General features: G+C 37.4%; 2 pseudogenes; both read right to left on the bottom strand.

The window, feature by feature from the left end:
• Positions 1-1,961: 1,961 nt before the first annotated feature.
• LOC131536822 (gastrula zinc finger protein XlCGF57.1-like) lies at positions 1,962-5,174 on the bottom strand (annotated as a pseudogene).
• Positions 5,175-14,950: 9,776 nt separating this feature from the next.
• LOC131535798 (GTPase IMAP family member 8-like) lies at positions 14,951-24,654 on the bottom strand (annotated as a pseudogene).
• Positions 24,655-25,467: the final 813 nt, after the last annotated feature.

Raw genomic sequence — 25,467 nt, 5'->3', positions numbered from 1 at the left:
GGTTCTACTGTTTTTTTTCAGCAGGGAAATAAGTTAATTATAAAACATTATGAAACAACACTGAGCATAAAAACAAAGAATTTATTTATTTTACATGCGCTATGTGAGTCTATATGAATCAAGCCTTTTGCAACCACGTAACGCACATTTTGGTGCTGTCACACACTCCTGACAGTTTTTTCCTTATTTGGATCGACTAGACCAGCAGGTGTAGTGTGCATTCAAATCGAGAAATGAAATGAACCACTTGTCAACACATCTGGCTGGAAAGCTTCAAAGCTTTATCTCGCCACCACTAGAAAACAAGGCTGAAACGACCTCGTATTGTTGCATAAACAAACTGTAAAGTGTATTTTACAATAGTTTTACAGTAAATGTGAAGTACCGTGATCTGCTTACCTCTCCTCCTGAGTGAACACGTGCCAGTGGTGATGACGTCATCAAAAAAAAAAAAGTGCAAAAAACTATTTTAAAAGAACAAAACATTTAAAAACCAACACATCAAACAAAAATTGTAACGCCAAGCCAGCAGAAGGAGCCCTCACCCGAGTACTGACTGCATGCTTCTCCCTCTGCTTCCTCTACTGACACTTCCTGTTTGGTGGCTTTATAAGACAGATGCTGAGCACATGGCAGGTTGCGAAGTATTGCCAGTTTACCTGCCTTACCGAGTGATTTCCATAGTTATATTCTGCCTGGCTTATTGTGTATTACTCTGCCTGATTATTTCGACTACTGATTTCCTGGATTTGCCCCTTTGCTCTGTTTGCCTGATTGGACTGTTACTCTGGTTTTGACCCTTTGCCTGTCTTCACATTTCTGTCTGCTGCAAATCCCTTTAATAAACTTCTGCAAATGGATTCTAGTTCTGCCTCAGTGCCATCCTTACAAAAATAAGGGTTACTAATGTATGCAGCCTTCTCATTCAATCTAAGTCATGTGTTGAGGAAAATAGTTTATTAGGCAATTAAAAGCTTTATTGAGGAATTAAAAAGCCCAAAAAGCGAACATTCGTGGACTTTAGATATAACTAAAATTATAAAATTACTTTTTCCTGATAGAAATACAATCAATAAAGCTGTTGATAAAATAAGATAACAATGTACAGTGGTGGCCAAAATTATTAGAACACTAGAAGGCCTATTTTCAGCAGATAAAAAAAAGAAAAAGGTTTTAAGTTATTTCTGTTGTTTGCTGTAGTGTGTCAGTAGTAAATATCAGTTTACATTTCCAAACATTCATTTTTCCATTAATTGTAATAATCCAGTGAGATTGTTCAAATAAAAGGGTAACAATCAGCAATTAGGCTACTCAAAGCAAATAGGAAAATTAGCTAAAAATAAGTGAAAACATGAGATCGATCTCTCTCCTACTGACCAGCAGGGATGGGTATTGCTACTCTTACAACACTGCTTATTGATCTGGTGCTTCTCATTAGCTATAAACCTGAAAAGTTTATATTCTGAAATGTAAAAATCTATAGCAAAGAAACAGCATGTTTGAAAAAATTACAATTATAAAAATAAAAATAAAAATCAAATGAATATACAAAATTTATTTGTAATGTGAAAGAAATTTCATTTTATTCATATTTACTTCATATTTCTACTGCAACATTTCTGTTCTTATGAACTGTTATATGAGTGTTTAACTGTGAGGCCTGCTGCTGCCTGAATATGAGAAAATGTCACGACGACCTGCTTGTTCTCGCTCGCCGAGGAAAACAGGATAACATGAGAACGCTGAGAAGATGCCACGTGACAAATGAAGCAAATGCTTAACACACTTTTGACTATGTGTGGCAACATCAGGGAGACAGTTTTTTAAACAATAGGCCAAAAGGTATAAGCAGACAAGCATGTTCACTTGCTTTTGTCACACATTCTGCAAGACTCACTGCTGTATTCTCTGACCTTCTTGCAAGAATACAATACTAAAAGACTAAAAGTCTCTGACCATGTATTTTTATTTAAGAGAAAGATTTCTACAACAGTAAACAGTCTGAAAGCATTATACATAAACAGAAAGCATTATGTACATCATATTCAAATGTAATTTTGATACATAAGAAAAAACTATAGGCCTACTAACTAAGATCTAACAATAGTATAGCCTACAAAAGAAACTGAATTAATCAAATGCAAAATGTAAAATAACACTGCATAAACCGATAGATTAATGCTTATTAAAGCGACTAAAGTCATTACCGTTTATGCGCACACCCAAAGCCCAAAGTATACTCGGATTGCGTTTAGCTCCATCTATGAACGAGCACAGAAATCAACCTGGGAAACGTGTCTCTTTGTCAGCTTAATGCACTTTTAATAACACTTTTTATTATCAAATGTGTCCTGCAGTTTAACAACAGTAGACTGCTTTTCACAATCAATGATTTACCTGATGTGGACGCTAACTGATAACGTCGGAGCTTATCAATACTGCGCTCTTTCATAGTTTAGCCCCAGGGCTCAATTAATATCAGGTTAAGGTACCATCCCTGCTTACAAGAGAAGCAAAGAAGGTTCAGTTACAAGCTGCGTGACAGCATATGCATTTTCTGAATACATCATAGTTGGAAGAATAACTATTTATGTTAAAAACAACAGTAAAAAAACAAGTTAAAAATAAATCTAAACCTCTCTTAAAAGTGTTACAGCCTCTTCTTCAGCTCTCTAAACAAGAACGGTTTGTAAAAAGCTTCTACTTTCCTTCATTAAAGTGATGCATATGCAATATAAGACAATAGAACATAACATGAAACTCGTAAGAAATTTGATATCATTTATATCATGAAGCAAAATGACATGCAAGAATAAAACTTTTGACATCGTTCTTTGTGGAGGAACTCCATCTTTGAGTTGATCTGAATCTCAGTTCAATCTGCTGGTTTTAAAGATGAAGATGAACTTTATTCACTGTGAAAACTTTAGATAATGTTTCTTTGTCGTGTCGCTTGTAATGTCTGGTTAGGACAGATTTATCCAGATGATATTTTACTGCATGATTCATTATTGTGTGGCATTTGATGAGGAATCAGCATCAGACCTAAAAGTACTGGATCTGAAGATGATCTACTTGCTGTGAATGCTTTTTGTATGACTCTGTAGAGAAGATGAATGACTGAAACACTTCCCACATACAGTGCAGTAATAAGGTTTCTCTCCAGTGTGGATTCTCTCGTGTGATTTCAGATGTGCTGACTGATTAAATCTCTTGTCGCAGTATGAACACTTATATGGTTTTTCTCCAGTGTGGATCCTCTCATGCAGTTTTAAATTGTTTGCTGAAGTAAAAGTCTTTTCACATCTAAAGCACATATAATCTCTCACAGCAGTATGAAGTTTCTGATGTAATTTCAAACTTTGTAAATATGAAAAACTCTTTCCACACAAATCACATGAATGTGGCTTCTCCTGTGTATGAACTCTCTGGTGCTTCTTCAGGTTTGAAGCCCACAAAAACGTTTTGCCGCACTGATCACATGTGTACAGTTTCTCTTCCGTGTGGATGTTCATGTGTATCTTAAGTCTTGCTGATTGTGTGAAACACTTCCCGCACCGATCACACCAGTGCGGTTTCTCTCCAGTATGAACTCTCACATGCTCCGTCAGGCTTCCTTTTTGTCTGAAACTCTTCCCGCACTGATCACATGTGTACGGTTTCTCTCCAGTGTGGATCCTCTCGTGTGTTTTCAGGGTTTCTGACCGACTGAATCTCTTGTTGCAGTGTGAACACTTATATGGTTTTTCTCCAGTGTGAATCCTCTCATGCAGTTTTAAATTGTTCGCTGAAGTAAAAGTCTTTTCACATCTCAAGCACATATAATCTCTCACACCAGTATGAAGTTTCTGATGTACTTTCAAACTTTGTAAATATGAAAAACTCTTTCCACACAAATCACATGAATATGGCTTCACCTGTGTATGAACTCTCTGGTGCTTCTTCAGGTTTGAAGCCCACAAAAATGTTTTGCCGCACTGATCACATGTGTACAGCTTCTCTCTAGTGTGGATGTTCATGTGTATCTTCAGTTGTAATGATTGTGTGAAACACTTCCCGCACCGATCACACCAGTGTGGTTTCTCTCCAGTATGAATTCGCACATGCTCCGTCAGGCTTCCTTTTTGTCTGAAACTCTTCCCGCACTGATCACATGTGTACGGTTTCTCTCCAGTGTGGATCATCTCGTGTGTTTTCAGGCTTCCTGACCGACTGAATCTCTTGTCACAGTGTGAACACTTGTACGGTTTCACTCCAGTGTGGACGTTCATGTGATCCTTAAGTCTTTCTGATTTTGCAAAACTCTTCCCGCACTGATCACAAGAGAACGGTTTCTCTCCAGTATGAACTCTCATATGGTCTGCAAGGCGTTCTTTTCGTCTGAAACTCTTCCCGCACTGATCACATGTGTATGGTTTCTCTCCAGTGTGGATCATCTCGTGTTTTTCAGGTGTCCTGAATGAATGAATCTCTTGTCACAGTGTGAACACGTGTACGGTTTCTCTCCAGTGTGAACTCTCATGTGAACATCAAGACCATATTTGCTTGTCAATCTCTTTCCACACTGAGTGCAGGTGAAACAATTCTTGGCTCTTCTTTTCTTTAAACCTTTCTTTTTAGTTTGAGAGCATCTCAAAGTTTTTTCTTGGGTTTCAACATTATTTTTCTCCTCAACTTCCCTCAGAACTTCATTCTGCTTATTTTCTTCAATCAGCTCTGAAATAAAAGTAAAAACGGTTCATTTTCAGGAACTTTTATGAAAGAACATAAATGTGAACCCTGTTGAATGTTGAAACTTTCCAAGAATTAGGTACATTGATCTTCCAATTATTATTTTTAAACCAATTATAGGCACACATCCCATGTTTCTATAGGGATAACTATTAAATATGTTTGATCAACTATATCTAACATACATTTTGGAAAAAAAAGTACCCAGTTTATAGAAAGTGTCCCTTATTATTTGATGTTTCAGCAACATTATTTAACATCTCTAAAGATTTTTCCTATTACAACAAAAATATAAAACTGCTTGAAGCTTCAGCATTATTAATAAAGAATAAACACCCACCTGTTTGTTCTTCAGTATCTTCAGTGTGTTCCATTCTGCAGGGTTTGTGGGAGGAGCCTTCACTGAACATGAATTTCTGCCTGGAAGAAGCAGATTTGCCAAAATCAACAATAAAACAGTTTCTGGGTGTTTTTTAATATATATATATATATATATATTTTTTTTTTTTTTTTTTTTTTTACTAATTTACACATTTAAGCATTTATGTAAGTGAAGCAGAAGAGACCAGAACCTTACAAATACAAAGTGTTGTCTCTTTGTAAATCATTACATTACTGTATTAAAAGTAACAGCATTGACACAAAAAGCACAACAACTTAAAATGCTCCCTCAGTAACACTGCAAACACATATGTGCTGATTCACAGATTGTAAGCATTTCTATTGTTAACATTTCTATCCATTTTTTATTTATTTTGCTCCATAACATATAATATGAAATCTGTAGCCTATAGAAATACAGAAAATAATATAATGTAAATTATTCCAAATATTAATAACAGTAAGAATAAAAAAAGCACAAACAGAAATTTGATGACATTCATCTTCATTAAAAACTACAGGCAAATATCTACACTGCAGCTCATAACATCTAAATATAGTTTGATTTTCCAACAAGTCCATTCAGAGAAATAAAATAATAATTAACATTTTGTAGTTATATTTGTGCAGAAACTAATACTATAAACAGGAAAATTACCACGATGCAAACTTACAATGTTTCCCGTGTCTACATTATATAGGCTATCTGTACGTATACATGTAACCTGTATATATATATATATGAAAAGTTCAGATGCAAAAGCCTCTAAGTGCCGTCTGAAATTTTCTTCTAAACATAGCATTTTTACCAGGCTCCTATATATTTCACTTTAATTGCATAGAAAAGGACCTATACATTGTTATTAGAGAAAAATTACTGAACCTAAACATAGCAGCCTGATAAAAATACTCATTTTAGATGAACATTTCTGATGGCATTTAGAGGCTTTTGCATCTGAACTCTTCATATATATATATACATACATACATACAGTGAGGAAAATAAGTATTTGAACACCCTGCTATTTTGCAAGTTCTCCCACTTAGAAATCATGGAGGGGTCTGAAATTGTCATCGTAGGTGCATGTCCACTGTGAGAGACATAATCTAAAAAAAAAAATCCAGAAATCACAATGTATGATTTTTTAACTATTTATTTGTATGATACAGCTGCAAATAAGTATTTGAACACCTGTCTATCAGCTAGAATTCTGACCCTCAAAGACCTGTTAGTCTGCCTTTAAAATGTCCACCTCCACTCCATTTATTATCCTAAATTAGATGCACCTGTTTGAGGTCGTTAGCTGCATAAAGACACCTGTCCACCCCATACAATCAGTAAGAATCCAACTACTAACATGGCCAAGACCAAAGAGCTGTCCAAAGACACTAGAGACAAAATTGTACACCTCCACAAGGCTGGAAAGGGCTACGGGAAATTGCCAAGCAGCTTGGTGAAAAAGGTCCACTGTTGGAGCAATCATTAGAAAATGGAAGAAGCTAAACATGACTGTCAATCTCCCTCGGACTGGGGCTCCATGCAAGATCTCACCTCGTGGGGTCTCAATGATCCTAAGAAAGGTGAGAAATCAGCCCAGAACTACACGGGAGGAGCTGGTCAATGACCTGAAAAGAGCTGGGACCACCGTTTCCAAGGTTACTGTTGGTAATACACTAAGACGCCATGGTTTGAAATCATGCATGGCACGGAAGGTTCCCCTGCTTAAACCAGCACATGTCCAGGCCCGACTTAAGTTTGCCAATGACCATTTGGATGATCCAGAGGAGTCATGGGAGAAAGTCATGTGGTCAGATGAGACCAAAATAGAACTTTTGGTCATAATTCCACTAAACGTGTTTGGAGGAAGAAGAATGATGAGTACCATCCCAAGAACACCATCCCTACTGTGAAGCATGGGGGTGGTAGCATCATGCTTTGGGGGTGTTTTTCTGCACATGGGACAGGGCGACTGCACTGTATTAAGGAGAGGATGACCGGGGCCATGTATTGCGAGATTTTGGGGAACAACCTCCTTCCCTCAGTTAGAGCATTGAAGATGGGTCGAGGCTGGGTCTTCCAACATGACAATGACCAAGCACACAGCCAGGATAACCAAGGAGTGGCTCTGTAAGAAGCATATCAAGGTTCTGGCGTGGCCTAGCCAGTCTCCAGACCTAAACCCAATAGAGAATCTTTGGAGGAGCTCAAACTCCGTGTTTCTCAGCGACAGGCCAGAAACCTGACTGATCTAGAGAAGATCTGTGTGGAGGAGTGGGCCAAAATCCCTCCTGCAGTGTGTGCAAACCTGGTGAAAAACTACAGGAAACGTTTGACCTCTGTAATTGCAAACAAAGGCTACTGTACCAAATAATAACATTGATTTTCTCAGGTGTTCAAATACTTATTTGCAGCTGTATCATACAAATAAATAGTTAAAAATCATACATTGTGATTTCTGGATTTTTTTTTAGATTATGTCTCTCACAGTGGACATGCACCTACGATGACAATTTCAGACCCCTCCATGATTTCTAAGTGGGAGAACTTGCAAAATAGCAGGGTGTTCAAATACTTATTTTCCTCACTGTATATACAAACATATATGTATCTAACGCACCTGCCTGTAGCTTTCTAATGATCTTGAACACCTTGATTAACTGGTGTGTGTTTGATTAGGGTTTGAGCTAAACTCTGCAGGACAGTGGTCCTCCAGGGCCGATGTTGCCCCTCCCTGGTCTAAAATCAGTCCGTGAGTTTACAAACCCGTGGAAACAGATTTCGAAAGCGTGAGCATAGATTATGAATTTGTAGTTATAAGGTATGTAAATTTATAAAATCTAAATGCACGGATTGGAAAATTTGTGGGTATGGTTCCATGGGCAAGGTTTTTTAAACCGAGAGAACCGTTTAAGAATTTGTGAATACAGTTTATAAACTGAGGGGACGAACTGCAAAAACATTCAGTAAATCAGTCTGCCCACTAGCTTTTACTACAATGTTTATAAAAATTATTCATATGAATGAATGACTGGACATAAGGTTTTTTTTTTTTTTTCTTACTGTGGCTGGAATTTGCTGATGGTCCCTTAAACAACATTAATGATTACCCGGCGAATATTGAAACTAAAACTAACATTATTGTACTATAAGCGACTAATCAAAAATTTGATATGCCAAAGATACATCTCAAATGAAAAATAAAATAAAATCGCAGCAGCAATTGGCTTACTATTGGTTCAAGTCCATTCCCTCACAGATCACGACACATTCAGTAAACATTACCACTCTCAAAACAATCATTCACACGAACACACAAAACACAAAATCACTCAGGTCTTAATGAACTTGTTTCTTCACATGTTGCCTGCTGTTCTCAAGTCAGCAAACACTCGGTATCCGATTAAAAACAAGGCAGAAACGACCTCGTATTGTTGCATAAACAAATTGTGTAAAATATATTGTTTAAATATGCGAAACCTTAAATTGCTCACCTCTCCTCAAGAAGACTAGCTGCAGCTCGTCCGAAAGCTGTTATTGACTGAGACAAAGAGAGAAAAAAATAGTCAAAGGATTTGTCTTTGGTCTTTTAGTTCTTGTGAGAATGGTCAGTCTAACACAGAGGTCCTGTAGTGAGAAAACAATGCAGTACAGTCTCTTCTACTGATAAAGGCTGTGCAAGGATCAAGCTTGACCTTCAACAGTATCTTTTCAGATTAGCTCTAGCCACTCATAGCCTGGTCATTCTACAGAAACATCCACAGGTGACAAACCAAATCCACCCCCACCCCCCACCCCACCACAAACATAGCACATTTCACACACAATGGCAAGTCGAAGTGCTTTATAGGGAGAAAATGTTACACACTGCTAAAAATGCTTACATTTTTTTTTGTTGTTTCCAGTCCAAATATCTAATAATTCTTAAATCAAATAATTTTTCTAAATATTTTGTCAAAAGTCAAAATAATCTTGTTTTCGGTTTGAAATAAGATTATTTTGCTTGTTTTAAGGAAAAACTCACTTAATTTTGACTTTTTCTTTTCTTTTTTTTTCTGAAAACAAGACAATAATTTTAACTTTAATGCTTCTTGATTTAAGAATTTTTAGATATTTGGACTAGAAACAAGACAAAAACTCTAAGTAGGATGCAGTGCATCATTCAAGGATAAACACCTTTATATGATTAAAAGACATTTGAGCGACAACTACGGTCTACAATCAACAAGGATTGTTGTTAAGATGTTACATGAACTCAGTCAGAGCAAATAAACCACTGTAAATCTTCATTTCAGCACTCGAATTATTGAAGTAGCTGACGGGCTAAACGCGAGGTGTTTCTCCATCACACTTTGCTATGGCTTAGTAGGGCTGGACGATATGGCCAAAATTGATATCACGATATATTTCTTAATTTCGGTCGATACGATATAATTCCAATATCGATATGAACACTATTAAAAAAAGCCTCATGAAAACTGCCAAGGATGCCCACAACAGATATCTGTACCAACAAACTTATGAAAAATGAATTTGCCGAGTCTATGAACTCCTCCTATAAAACTATATAATATTTTAGTGGGGCAAAAAAACAAATAAATTAATGTTCACCTTTTATTTGTATTTAGCCTTCATACAAACAAGAAATGTGAAATCACTGTCAAATAAACATCTCAGACTCACCTTATTAATATCTTTAACTTCAAACTATACGCTAACATACAGTACACTACCAGTCAAAGGTTATTGAACAGTAAGATTTTAGTTTTTTTAAAGAATTCTCTTCTGCTCACCAAACCTGCATTTATTTGATCAAAAATACAGCAAAAACAGTAACATTTTGAAATATTTACCATTTAAAATAACTGTTTTGTATTTGAAAATATTTTAAAATGCAAGTTATTCCTGTGATTTCAAAGCTGAATTTTTAGCATAATTTCTCCAGTCACATGATCCTTCAGAAATCAATCTAATATTCTGAGTTGCTGCTGAAAAAGCATTTATTATTATGTTGAAACCAGCGGAGTAGAATCTGATTCTCTGCCAGCAGGAGGCGCTCTGAGAGCGGCAGAACTAGCGGTTTCCCCGGTAACGGCTGTAATCTAAGCAGCTCTGCTCGTGAACTATACTTTATCAGATAAAATGAAAATGCCATAAAAACTATTCTGAAGACAGTATGTTCCCTTCAGAGATACATTCATGTAAATCACCAGCTTTTTTAAACATGCAGTGCTCATGTTTATTCAACGAAGTCAAACGCCACAAATAAATCAATGTATGGGAAACACTGGTAATGTATATCGAAATATCGGAAATGTGTTTAAAAATCATATCGCCGTTACTGAAAAAAATTATATTGCGACACATATTGATATTGAATTATTGTCCAGCCCTAGCTTAGCACTGCCTCCACTTAAGCTGAGTAATACTAATATTACTGTACATTAAACAGTATGCTTTACTTGTAGGTCGAACAGTTGTCAAATTGACTTCATGTCAGAGTAATAGCTGATATGTGAGACAAATGTTAAGGTCGAGACTGAGGTGCATTTTGCAAAGGGTAGCAAACTAATGTAGCGATAACGTAACTTACAATCTTCATAGCAACAGCAGCCTGACGCAAAAAAAAAAAAAAAAATAAATAAATAAATGTATGTTAAATATATATATATATATATATATATATATATATATATATACATACATATATATATATATATATATATATATATATATATATATATATATACATACACATACAGTATATATATATATATATATATATATATATATATATACACACACACACACACACACACACACACACAGGTGCTGGTCATATAATTAGAATATCAAAAGTTGATTTATTTCACTAATTCCATTCAAAAGTGAAACTTGTATATTATATTCATTCATTACACACAGACTGATATATTTCAAATGTTTATTTCTTTTAATTTTGATGATTAGAGCTTACAGCTCATGAAAGTCAAAAATCAGTATCTCAAAATATTAGAATATTTACATTTGAGTTTGAATAAATGACCATCCCTACAGTATAAATTCTGGGTATATCTTGTTCTTTGAAACCACAATAATGGGGAAGACTGCTGACTTGGCAATGATCCAGAAGACGAACATTGACAGTCACAGAAGGTCATTACTGAAAGGTGTGGCTGTTTACAGAGTGCTGTATCAAAGCATATTAAATGCAAAGTTGACTGGAAGGAAGAATTTGGGTAGGAAAAGGTGCACAAGCAACAGGGATGACTGCAAGCTTGAGAATACAGTCAAGCAAAGCCGATTCAAACACTTGTGAGAGCTTCACAAGGAGAGAACTGAAGATGGAGTCAGTGCATCAAGAGTCACCACGCTCAGACGTCTTCAGGAAAAGGGTTACCAAGCCACTTCTGAACCAGAGACAACGTCAGAAGCATCTTAACTGGCCTGTGGAGAAAAAGAACTGGACTGTTGCTCAGTGGTCCAAAGTCCTCTTTTTAGATGAAAGTAAATTTTACATTTAATTTGGAAATCAAGGTCCCAGAGTCTGAAGGAAGAGTGGAGAGGCACAAAATCCATGTTGCTTGAAGTCCAGTGTGAAGTTTCCACAGTCAGTGATGATTTGGGCTGCCATGTCATCTGCTGGTGTTGGTCCACTGTGTTTTCTGATGTCCACAGTCAACGCAGCCATCTACCAGGAAATTTTAGAGCACTTCATGCTTCCTTCTCTTGACAAGCTTTATGGAGATGCTGATTTCATTTTCCAGCAGGACTTGGCACCTGCCCACACTGCCAAAGGTACCAAAAGCTGGTTCAATGACCATAGTGTTACTGTGCTTGATTGGCCAGCAAACTCGCCTGACCTGAACCCCATAGAGAATCTATGGGGTATTGTCAAGAGGAAGATGAGAGACACCAGACCCAACAATGCAGAAGAGCTGAAGGCCACTATCAGAGCAACCTGGGCTCTCATAACACCTGAGCAGTGCCACAGACTGATCGACTCCATGCCACGCCGCATTGCTGCAGTAATTCAGGCAAAGGAGCCCCAACTAAGTATTGAGTGCTGTACATGCTCATACTTTTCATTTTCATACTTTTCAGTTGGCCAAGATTTCTAAAAATCCTTTCTTTGTATTGGTCTTAAGTAATATTCTAATATTTTGAGATACTGATTTTTGACTTTCATGAGCTGTAAGCTCTAATCATCAAAATTAAAAGAAATAAACATTTGAAATATATCAGTCTGTGTGTAATGAATGAATATAATATACAAATTTCAATTTTTGAATGGAATTAGTGAAATAAATCAACTTTTTGATGATATTCTAATTATATGACCAGCACCTGTATATATATATAAAACAGCAGCCTCACACTGCAAAAAATGCTTTTCTTACTTAGATATTTAGTCTTGTTTCCAGCCAAAATATCTGAAAATTCTTAAATCAAGAAGGATTTTCTAGATAAGTAAAAATGTTTTTTTTTCAGAAAAAACATGTCAAAATTAAGTGAGTTTTTGCTTGAAACAAGCAAAATAATCTGCCAATGGGGTAAGAAAAATAATCTTGTTTTCTGTTTGACATAAGATTTTTTTTTTTGTGCACGCGGTAATCACCATTTATACCGGAACATCATTTACAGCAGATACAAATGCATTCCGTCCTGCTCTACAGTGAACTTAATTTAGCTAGCTACAAACAGGCTAATCTAACCACCAACATACCCCAATTACTTCACAAATAAGCTGCTTGCCATTAGCTTGTTCCTTCACATTTTACGTAGCCTCTGGAAATATGGACAGTTGCCTGCAGCGTCTAAAAGTTATGCTTCAGGAGTGAGATTGGTTGGTTGAGGGAAAGGACATTAAGGTAAGCCAATCAGAGGCAGAGTAGGGCGGGTCCATTCCTTTGCCAACAGGGGAAAAACCTCTACAGGTGACGTGACACAGATGACTCGCAGATATGCAGATTTTTACGGCAAGAAAAAGGTATTGGTCCCCTTTAGAGTAAACACCCCACTGGGAACAATTCCCCAGAGATACACTTACATGATGTTGTGGTCAATATCCCTGTCTCCATCCCCATGTGTGCTGTCAGCTTTCATCAAAATTTAAATGTTGATCCAACGTACTTTAAACACTGACATATCAATCTCAACCAAGTTGATGAACCAAAAAACTCAACATTATTGTATCAATGTCACCTTGCTATCTGGGTATTTAATGCATTTCTTGACACTATTTTCCTTTTTTGACACACTATTTTGCTATAAGCAACTTTGACACAATCTGTATTATTAAAAGCACTATATAAATAAAGGTGACTTGACTTGATTTGCATGACATGATGTGCAAAAAAGCACTATAGCTGTACATGGGTGTAATTTGAGCCCAGTCTCATGAAAATGCATATATAAATAGTACGCCAAATAAAAACGAAAATTTGTGGTATTGATATGCAAAAATGGACTTTGGTGTACATATGATACGAACGTGTTTGGCGTGCATATAATACGCAGTTTTCGCGTGCATATGATATGAAATTTGTTTGCGTGCATATGATATGCAGTTTTCGTGTACATATGATATGCATCTACCCCACAACCCTAATCCTACCCATCGCGTAGCATATACATGCCAAAGTCCAATTTTGCGTATCAATACCACAAGTTTTCGTTTTTTTATTTGGCGTAGCATACGCACTTTCATGAGATCGGGTTAGTCTGTTTCACAAATGATCATGTGATTCACTCAAACTCACTTCAAGGCTTTCTTTCTCTCAATTTGTTTCACTCACCCATTTTCTGAATCCTCACGCTGACAGATGACTTTGAAATTTGGCAATTGACTTCTGAAATGATAAATGATTAATATCATTAATTTAAATGATATTACTGAGTTCACTCTCACCTGAAGATCATTTTACGCAGAAAGAAATGCTAGGCCCTATTGACACTCCAATGCAGCCTCCATTCTTCACAACGATGGATAAAAAGGCGCTCAGAAAACAAAAACCTTGATTTTTACTTTACAAATTCCGCAATTATTACAAATGACTAGAGGATGTCAAGTCAAGTCACCTTTATTTATATAGCGCTTTTATCAATACAGATTGTATCAAAGCACTTAGTATCAAATTGGAGGATAGAGTGTCAGTAATATATAATGATAAGATTAAACACTCAATTTTCAGTTAAAGGCATTTCATTATTGAATTTGAGGATGTAATACTAATCTCGTGCGAATAGGGCTTTAGAGGTTATTTTGATTCTGTATGCACTGAATCCTGCTTAATGTGTAACATACTGAATTTACACACATGCACATGAAGATGTTGAACATAAACTCAGAGACTCCTCTTAGCTGAAATTACCTGTTCATATCTGAAAACTAGCAGTTTACTGTTACACACAGAAAGAAAGAGAGATACATGCTCAAACATGCTCAGACTTTATCACAAGCTGCAGCTAAACACATGAAACACTCACATATAAGAGAGTTGGTTCAACTGTACTTCAATCAGCTTTATTCAGTCTGATATTTATCACAAAGGTAACAAATCTTGAATTAAGAGTCATGTAGAAGAATAAATTGTACTGTACTAGTGTTTTCTAGAGGACAGCAAAACCCCTTCAAATACTGATGATGGATGAAAAACGCATAATACACTCAACAAAATATTCTGCACGTGACACAAAACACATTAACACAATCACACGTATAATGACATACAGAATCACATATACATTTATAGCGAGCACTAAAAAATATCGACAAGTAAATGAAAGTAGATGAAATATTGAGCAATACTTATTCATCACAGTTTATCAGCACGAGACCTTACTGTAAAGTGTTACTGAACTGCTCGTCTTCACTGGTGTTTATGATATTCATTTCAGATTCACACTCACTCTTGATACAGATATAATCAAACACGGACATAATAGAGCAAGAAAAGGGCATTTATGAAAGCATCATGTGAATAAACAGCAATGACAGTGAGTGGTATCTTGGTTTCAAGATATCAACAAAAACATGATCAAGTTTAGTTGAAGGAGCTGGTCGGTAATCTTATGAATGTGATCATGATTGAGGTTTCTCACTGAATCCCACACAACCTCTGTTTTGCTAGCTTCCGTGTGGCTCTGATTGCAAGTCGAACGGCCTCTCTACGACTGATTCCTAAGCTCTCAGCCTCCTTTATGGCGCTCTCTTTCTCCTCAGAAGTCACCATCACCTTCCCCATGAGTTTGGCTACAGCTGCTATGTACACATCACCTAACATAACATGCAGCGCCTCCTGTCGAGAGTCCTCTGCTAAACTCCAGTATATCGTCTGCCACTCTGTCAGAATGCCCTGTTTCTGCTTCTGTCTTAACTGCTCCACTTTCTCACGCAGCTTCTGTTTCTGAATCTCCCGAATGCATTTCTCTGTTCCTTCAAACAGGTCATTAGTAAAGTGGCCTCCGTTTTCACTCACCATCATCTCTATTTTACTGAGCAGATCTTTGAACTGTGGGAAACTGGCAGATTCATTGTCTAAACAGAAGAATCGGTTTCCGCAGCTCTGTACCAGATTTTTAAGATCTGGATCACTTTCCTGTAGAAACTCTTCAATGGTTTCTTTTTCTTCTCCAATTGATCTTTGTGAGTAAAGAGGACCATGGCATATTTCTCTATCTGTTCTCCAAACACTTCTTTAAGCTCCTTTATTGTATTTTTCTCCTCCTCAGTGAATCGACCCACTTTAATCACAATAATAAAAGCGTGTGGTCCTGGAGAGGCGTACGCTATGCATTTCACTAATTCGGTAATAACCTCCTCTTTACTGAGTACATTATCATAAAGTCCAGGTGTGTCGATCACTGAGATATTTTTGCCCATCCTCTCATTGGTTTCTGACTGACACCGTTTTGTTTGAGAGTTCGAGCTGATGGAGGATTCAAACACTCTTTTACCGATGATGGTGTTTCCTGCAGCACTTTTTCCAGCTCCAGTTTTTCCCAGCAGAACCAGCCTGATTTGGTTTCTCCTCCCTGGAAGCTGAATCTCATCTGGATCTTCATCCATTAAACTTTCTCCTGAAACTACATCACAACAGTGCGATATTACTTTTCTTCTGAGATCAGTTTTATATTTATATGTAAGGCATTTGCAGATGCTTCTAACTAATTAAAGCACAACAAAAATATCAGTGCTTTACATTAAATGAACATGTGAGCACATTGCAGTAACTTACAACAACAAAACAACTTACAATTTATTACAATGTCCTTGCTGGCACTCCTCTTCATTCGTTCCATGATAAATTTCCCACCATTTTCCTCCGTCCTTCCTTCAATCTTCTGCAGCAGTTCTTGTACCTGATCATCTGATTTAATCCTGTTGTTGAAACAGTGAAACTTTCCTCCACATTCAGTCACCAGTCGCTGGAGATCCTCATGGGTTTGTAGATGTTCATCAATAGTCTGTGGTTCATCCAGTGCATCCAGTTCATCTCCACATGTGAACAGGATCATGATGTATTTCTGAACTTCAGGACCAAATAAACACTTAATAAAATCCAAGATCTCTTCCTCACTTTCCAGTGGTTTCTCTAGAGGAACGGCGAGCAGAACTGCACTGAGACCTGCTGAACATCGAGAGACCAGCTGCTCTTTCATCTCCTCCAGCTGCTCTTTATTCACATCTGGATCCAGCAGATCTGGACAATCAATCACAGCAACCTGCTTCTCTCCAACCTTTGCTACTGCATCACAAACTTCAGCTTCCTGCTTTTTAAGTTTAAACTTTCTTTCTCTCAGTATTGTGTTTCCAGACGAGCTTTTCCCAGAACCCTTTCTGCCCATCAGAAGAATCCGGATCACTGGATCATCCGGACTGGAGCTGATCGCTGACATCTCTGCAAGAGACAAAAAATATGGAGTAAGATTGTGTAGAACAGAAAAATACTACTTGTCACACAACGCTGTGTCAAAAAGACAGGAAGACTCAAGTGCTGTTCTAAACAGAGGAATGAAGTTTATTAGAAACTTCGGATGATCACATCCAAAAACAGAAACACAAAGTTCGGGAGCAAAAACTGGGCTCCCAGTGCCCACACCAACTGGAACGGATGGCTGGGAGGAATAGACCGAAAAGGGTTCAGTCTCACGCTCCCAATCCGGACACGCTATCCAGTGGATCGATTAATCCTCGCCTGAGGATCCTGAACACAGTACAAAAAATAGAAGAGAGTAGATCTCTACATATGCAAGGTTAGACCAAACACAAGACGACATACCGACACAGAGAAAAGGCATTGATGGGAATAAATAGGAAAGGGGAAACGAGTAACAGGTGCGGGGCTAATGGAGCGCACAGCGCTGTGAGTTAGCGTTGATTGCTCCCCCACATGCAGCCGTAGATGACAGGATGAAAACAAACCACCACGTGTAGCTGACATAGCAGAAATGAGTCGGAGAGAGGTGCCGACCATGACACTACTTCTACACAGTGGTCTCCAAAGGTCTGAAAACTTGTTTCTTTCTTAAATAAATAAATAAAAGGATGCTTCTGTTAATTAAGATTGCATTTAAATTGATCAAGAATAGTTCAGTCATTACTGATGGCAATTATTATTACTGTTGGAAGTAACCATTTAAACTAACTTGTGGTTAAAAGCAGTTTGAAATTTATTTTGGCTAAATCCACAGTGTGCTATTCAAGTAATATTGTGCGTCATTCTTCATGATTTGTCAAATCTTTCACAGTACAGTTTTGCTCAGTTAATGGTCATTGATGACCATTTTTAAACTTATAAGCTTACAAACTATATATACTGCGGTCGTTTACTGTGTATACCAGTGTCACCTCGTTAAAAGTGTTGTCTTGATTATTATCAGTAAAATACTACTTAGAATTCCTTGTTTGGTCAGAGATTATCATATCCACCTTTTTCCTGAGTAACCGATAAGCGCAACTATGATGGATTTTAAATCTGTTTAGATGCTGTCATGTTCTGGTCTTCATAGAAATGCATGTTAAAATAGCAAAAATTATAAATGAATAAAAAGATTGTCTTAATTAAACAAACCTTTTCAATGTCACTAATTATAAAAATGTGCGCAGGGTCAAGCTTGTTGGCAGCCACAGTAACAGCAAGAAGCTTAAGGAATTCCTGTAAAAAAAATTGGGTCCCACTTTATATTAGGTGGCCTTAACTACTATGTACTTACATTTAAATTAATAATTTGGTACAATGCACTTGTGTACATACATGTTTTTACATCATACTTATATTTTTAAAAATACCTATATGTAATTACATCTGTAATTAATTTCTGTAATTACATTTATAATTACACTGTTGACCCATCCCTTACACCTTAACCCACCCTTAAACCTACCCATACCACCAAACCTGTCCCTAACCTTACCCGTATCCCACCTCAATAGCAGCAATAGTGTTTTGCAATACAATATGAACACAATAAGTACATTGTACTTATTTTTCGATGTAAGTACATAGTAGTTAAGGCCACCTAATATAAAGTGTGAGCAAAAATTGAGCACCAGCAAACTTGTCCATCCCCTGCTACCAGCAGGAGCCACAACGGTGCGCACAATAAATCAATATTCACCATTAAACAGAGTTTTCACCTGCCTCAAGATCTCTCGCTTTTTATATTCCAATTGATGGATGTTACCAAATGAACAGTGCAACTCTACTCTTATTCACCTATTTGCCACCTTACTTTATATTTTTATTTCTCTATTTTAATCCATAATAGAGCCTGAGGCCCCTAGGTGCCACGCCTGCCTCAAAATTTCTCAAACAGGTAATTAGGTGAATAGAGTTGCACTGTTTATTTGCTCACCTGCATCAATGGTAATATAAACAGTGAGAGATCTTAAGGCGCAACGCTTAGTAGGTGCCACGTGATGCGTGCTACATAACAGATTAAACAACAGGAATAAAAAAAGTGTTTGGTTAATGGTGAATATTGATCTATTGTGCGTACCATTGGGAAGCATGCGTACAAGCATGTGAATTACTTGCATATAAGCTGCTTTCCTGAAATGATTTTATTGATTGTGCTTGTCTTGAGTGTGAGAGAGAGACAGAAATCCCTGTCCACAGATCACTGTTTGATGCCAAGGACCCGCAAATATAATTATTACTTTCAGGTCTGCTTCTACAGGAGTGCTAAGCAGCTTCAAATGAAAGCAAGAGCACCCTCAGTTGAAGCTGTAGTAATAATGAAATAGTCTCTGTTTACATCAGAGCAACATTGAGTGCTGTCAATCGATTAAAAAAAATTTATTAAAATCGCATGTTTTTTTTCTGAAATTAATCGCGATTGATCCCACCTAAAATCTAACTTTTTAAATATACTTTTATATTGCAATAATTTCACATTTAATCTGCAAATTAATGTAGAAACAACATAAAGACAGTATATTTTCAATTTATTTTTTAATGGCATCTTTTTTTACGATTGAAGGCCAGTATCACTGATACCAGTACTACTGATGCCTCTATAAAATTCTTTTTTCCCTAATATTTAACCATTGACTATAGCCATTCAACATTACAGTATAATTGAGATCTATCAATTTTAATATTTATTAGACCTTAATAAAATAACTTCAATTTAAGTGAACTTTAAACAATCTTCTCATAAACCCATTATAACAAATGCCATATTTAGCTACCTGCCCTTCAGCAAGTAGGAAATATACAGAAATTTAATAAAGTTATCAAACACCAAATTCTAAATTAAATATAGATTATTCCTTAAAGCTATAAAAGTTATTGATTTCCTCTTTTTTTCTTTGATGAACAGACATCACAGCAGCTGGGTTAATAGGTTATTTTGGGTGCTGTTTCTTTAAGAGCTGCCACTGCTGAACATGACACGGATCTGACACGCATCGTGTTTTCTCTCAACTCTCTTTGCATTTTCTGACCCACTTTAGATCTTAAAGTCTCTATTAATGAGCTGACGAGTTGATTCGGGTGTGTTAGATGAGGGAGACAGTGCTGGGCTGCTCCAGGACAGTTTTGCTAAAAATTAAGTGTCCCCAACTGAGCACACATATACACATATATATATGCACACATCGATTATTTCATCCCCTGCTGATTTTGTACGTTTGCCCTCTGACAAACAAATTATCAGTCTATAATTTTAATGGTAAGTTTATTTGAACAGTGAGAGACAGAATAACAAAAAAAATCCAGAAAAACGCTTTAAAACTTTTTTATAAATTGATTTGCATTTTAATGAGTCAAATAAGTATTAGTTCAACTTAAATATTTTTGCCCTTCCAACATTTACAGTGTATTACATATATATATTAGGGCTGTCAATCGATTAAAAAATAATAATTGCGATTAATCACATGATTGTCGTGAGTTAACTCGCGATTAATCACAACTTAAAATCACACATTTTTATTTGTTCTAAATGTACCTTAAATTAATACATTTCAAGTTTTTAATACTCTAATCAACATGGGCATGGATAAATATGGATGCTTTATGCAAATGTATGTTTATTGAAACCATAGTCATACATAGAGCATGAAGACTAGACATGTTTCAAAGGTCATAGATGTTTTTCAAATATTTTTTTCATGTCTATTAGACACATGAAAAAAGAAATACCAGGTTCCCATTACTTATCTTTCTTTGCACTGAACAATTTATTTACACTAACCTGTTTACATTTTTGCATGACAGGGCAGCTCTTCTTCTGAACATGCAAAATACATATATTACATATAGTACATATATTATTATTACATTTGTTTCCCTCTCTGTGCCCACATACTGTATTTAGATGAAGCTAAATTCTCAATAAAACTGTTTTCATTTGTATATTTTACTGTTTCCTTTAAATGAATATGAAATAATGACTGAAACGCGATCCATTAAGACAACATAACCAGCTCTCCCTTCCAAGATATTAATCTGCACAAAAAAAACCAAGACCTCGCGTTCGTGAGGCAGAACCGGCGATTCTCAGAAACTAAATAAGGTTTGGGCCTTTTTTAAAGGGAAAAAAGTCGCTAAAGGGGTCTGCAGTGTTGCTAAGTTGGCAACACTGTGCATTTCCATTTATCCAACTACAGGTTGGGCCACGGGTCAAACAGAAAATACGCGCTGCGTTAATCGCGCGTTAAAAAAAATTGTGCCGTTAAAATGAATTATTAACGGGGGAAAATTAGGTTATGATAACCAAAACAGTCCTGAGCTAGATCAAACTTTGATCTCTGTAAACCAATCTGTCACTTTAATTAATTTTTTTTTCCCACTAATAAAAATATTTTATTATTAGCTAGCGCCAATAATAGAGCTAGCTAATAAGCTAGCTTTATAACAGAAAATCAAGTTGTAATTTTAACTGAAAGCGACACTAACGCTGGTTTTTCATGTTTAATACCGTAAAGCTGCTTGAATTAAGGCTATCTACTGCATAAAGTACTATATAAATAAACATGATGTGAACGGACTTTACTTGAGTACTGAACTGCAGAGCTCATGCAAACATCCACATTGTTGTAATCAGATGCATTTTTAACTGCTGCTTTCACACTGCTGTCAGTTTTTGTTGTGTTTATTTCGTTACTGAGAGGAAAGCGCGCAATATATATTTACATATTCATCCAAACGCCGCTCAGGTTCGGCTGCATTTGCTCTGAAGAGCTGTGTGTGTCGTCTTCTCTTGAATTGCATCCAGGAGGGCTGAATTACATTCTTGCGCCACACTGGTCAAATTGCATTACTGCAGGCTCTTACATTAGGTTATATGAGATCAAATGACTACTCGACAACAAAAATATTTGTCGACTATTTTTTATTGTCAACGTTGTCGGTAATGTCAACTGATCATTTCAGCCCTACTCCACAGATTTTCTGTGGGATTAAGGTCTGGAGACTGGCTAGGCCACTCCAGGACCTTAATGTGCTTCTTCTTGAGCCACTCCTTTGTTGCCTTGGCCGTGTGTTTTGGGTCATTGTCATGCTGGAATACCCATCCACGACCCATTTTCAATGCCCTGGCTGGCTTCAATGCCCTGACCCTTACGGTACATGGCCCCATCCATCGTCCCTTTGATGAGGTGCAGTTGTCCTGTCCCCTTAGCAGAAAAACACACCCAAAGCATAATGTTTCCACCTCCATGTTTGACGGTGGGGATGGTGTTCTCGAGGTCATAGGCAGCATTCCTCCTCCTCCAAACACGGCGAGGTGAGTTGATGCCAAAGAGCTGGATTTTGGTCTCATCTGACCACAACACTTTCACCCAGTTCTCCTCTGAATCATTGGCAAACTTCAGACGGGCTGTACATGTGCTTTCTTGAGCAGGGGGACCTTGCGGGCGCTGCATGATTTCAGTCCTTCACGGTGTAGTGTTACCAATTGTTTTCTTGGTGACTATGGTCCCAGCTATAAATAATCCAATTAACAAAATGTTGGATGGGCAAAAATATTTAAGTTGAACTAATTTTATTGCTTGGGCTTAGTTGAGAAGGCATATTATATTAAGTCTGCACAAATATATATTAAAAACATTAAATTATTTTCAAATCCAGTCAACATTCAGAATGCTAAATGTTGACTAAACTAATAAAAACAAATCCAGCCAACACTGAGATCATTCTGCATGTGCACGCACCTGAGTGACTTCGCGGGAGAAACAGCGCCACCATTTTGTCAAGCTCACGCGTCAGGTAAATTGCACTATAATAAATAAATGTTATTTTTTTAGACTAAAATTAACGAGAAAATCATACAACATATTCAAGTGGACATTTAGAAAGTGTTTTATGAGTTGTATATCCAAAGAAAAGTGGATATAAGACAGTATGTCAAGTTCAGGCGTCCATTAAGTCAAGTAAGTTAACGTATACTGAATAAATATTTGTACTTAATGTTAGACTGAATTTATCAAAACGTTTATTTAAAAGGTGTAAATGTTTTATTTAAAATGTATATATATACACACACACACGCGCCGCGTTAACCAATCAGGAGCTTGCTCTAGTAGTGACGTGATTACGACGTAGTGAGCAGAGGCAGAAATCTGAAACAACAATGGAGGACAAAATTATCGTCGCTGTATGTGGACACCCGGAGCTGTACGATACATCTTCGTACTTTTACAGAAACAGGAATAAAAAGGATCTTGCTTGGAAGAAAGTGAGTGAGGAGGTCGGACAATCTGGTAAGTTGTAAAAAACGCTCTTTACTCAATTTGAGCTATATATACACAGTAAGGTCCATAAATATTGGGACATCGACACAATTCTAACATTTTTGGCTCTATACACCACCACAATGGATTTCAAATGAAACGAACAAGATGTGCTTTAACTGCAGACTGTCAGCTTTAATTTGAGGGTATTTACAAATTTCCAAATCAGGTGAACGGTGTAGGAATTACAACAGCTTGCATATGTGCCTCCCACTTGTTAAGGGACCAAAAGTAATGGGACAGAATAATAAATCATAAATCAAACTTTCACTTTTTAATACTTGGTTGCAAATCCTTTGCAGTCAATTACAGCCTGAAGTCTGGAACGCATAGACATCACCAGACGCTGGGTTTCATCCCTGGTGATGCTCTGCCAGGCCTCTACTGCAACCGTCTTCAGTTCCTGCTTGTTCTTGGGGCATTTTCCCTTCAGTTGTCGTCTTCAGCAAGTGAAATGCATGCTCAATCGGATTCAGGTCAGGTGATTGACTTGGCCATTGCATAACAGTCCACTTCTTTCCCTTCAAAAACTCTTTGGTTGCTTTTGCAGTATGCTTTGGGTCATTGTCCATCTGCACTGTGAAGCGCCGTCCAATGAGTTCTGAAGCATTTGGCTGAATATGAGCAGATAATATTGCCCGAAACACTTCAGAATTCATCCTGCTGCTTTTGTCAGCAGTCACATCATCAATAAATACAAGAGAACCAGTTCCACTGGCAGCCATACATGCCCACGCCTTGACACTACCACCACGCTTCACTGATGCTTAGGATCATGAGCAGTTCCTTTCCTTCTCCATACTCTTCTCTTCCCATCACTCTGGTACAAGTTGATCTTGGTCTCATCTGTCCATAGGATGTTGTTCCAGAACTGTGAAGGCTTTTTTAGATGTCGTTTGGCAAACTCTAATCTGGCATTCCTGTTTTTGAGGCTCACCAATGGTTTACATCTTGTGGTGAACCCTCTGTATTCACTCTGGTGAAGTCTTCTCTTGATTGTTGACTTTGACACACATACACCTACCTCCTGGAGAGTGTTCTTGATCTGGCCAACTGTTGTGAAGGGTGTTTTCTTCACCAGGGAAAGAATTCTTCGGTCATCCACCACAGTTGTTTTCCGTGGTCTTCCGGATCTTTTGGTGTTGCTGAGCTCACCGTTGCGTTCCTTCTTTTTAAGAATGTTCCAAACAGTTGTTTTGGCCACGCCTAATGTTTTTGCTATCTCTCTGATGGGTTTGTTTTGTTTTTTCAGCCTAATGATGGCTTGCTTCACTGATAGTGACAGCTCTTTGGATCTCATCTTGACAGTAACAGATTCCAAATGCAAATAGCACACTTGAAATGAACTCTGGACCTTTTATCTGCTCATTGTAATTGGGATAATGAGGGAATAACACACACCTGGCCATGGAACAGCTGAGAAGCCAATTGTCCCATTACTTTTGGTCCCTTAACAAGTGGGAGGCACATATGCAAACTGTTGTAATTCCTACACCGTTCACCTGATTTGGATGTAAATACCCTCAAATTAAAGCTGACAGTCTGCAGTTACTTGTTAGAAAATGTTAGAATTGTGTCGATGTCCCAATATTTATGGACCTGACTGTGTGTGTGTGTGTGTGTGTGTGTGTGTGTGTGTGTGTGTATATATATATACATATATATACACACACACATATTGAGACTACAAGCTAGCTAAAGGCGGGAAATTGAGCTTATTCGCCGTATTTTACAACTACTTTCCCGCTGAAGAGTTAATGTGTTTATTCAGAGGAAGTGTGCAGAAAGAAGTGGAAGACTCTGAGGGACACATTTAAAAGAGAGGAGAAAGGAGACAGAGAAGAGGAGTGGGTCAGCAGCAGGGTCAGGGAAAAAGTGGAAGTACTCTGCGGTCCTGTCTTTACTCGACCCCTTCGTCTCCCCACGGGAGACAAGCAGGAATATGGAGAGGGGGGATGAGGAGAATCAGGCCGCAGGGTACGACCACCCCGAGGACCAGGGCGAGACAGAAGCAGCAGCAGCAGGGCAGTCAGAGACAGGAGGTGTGTTGACAAGTGAAGCAACACAACAGGGCATATATGTTGTTGTTTTTTTTAATGATGAAAAGTCTAAA

This window comes from Onychostoma macrolepis, chromosome 03 (genome assembly GCF_012432095.1).
Source record: "Onychostoma macrolepis isolate SWU-2019 chromosome 03, ASM1243209v1, whole genome shotgun sequence".
Lineage (NCBI taxonomy): Eukaryota > Metazoa > Chordata > Actinopteri > Cypriniformes > Cyprinidae > Onychostoma > Onychostoma macrolepis.
This window is presented reverse-complemented; position numbering and strand designations above follow the sequence as displayed.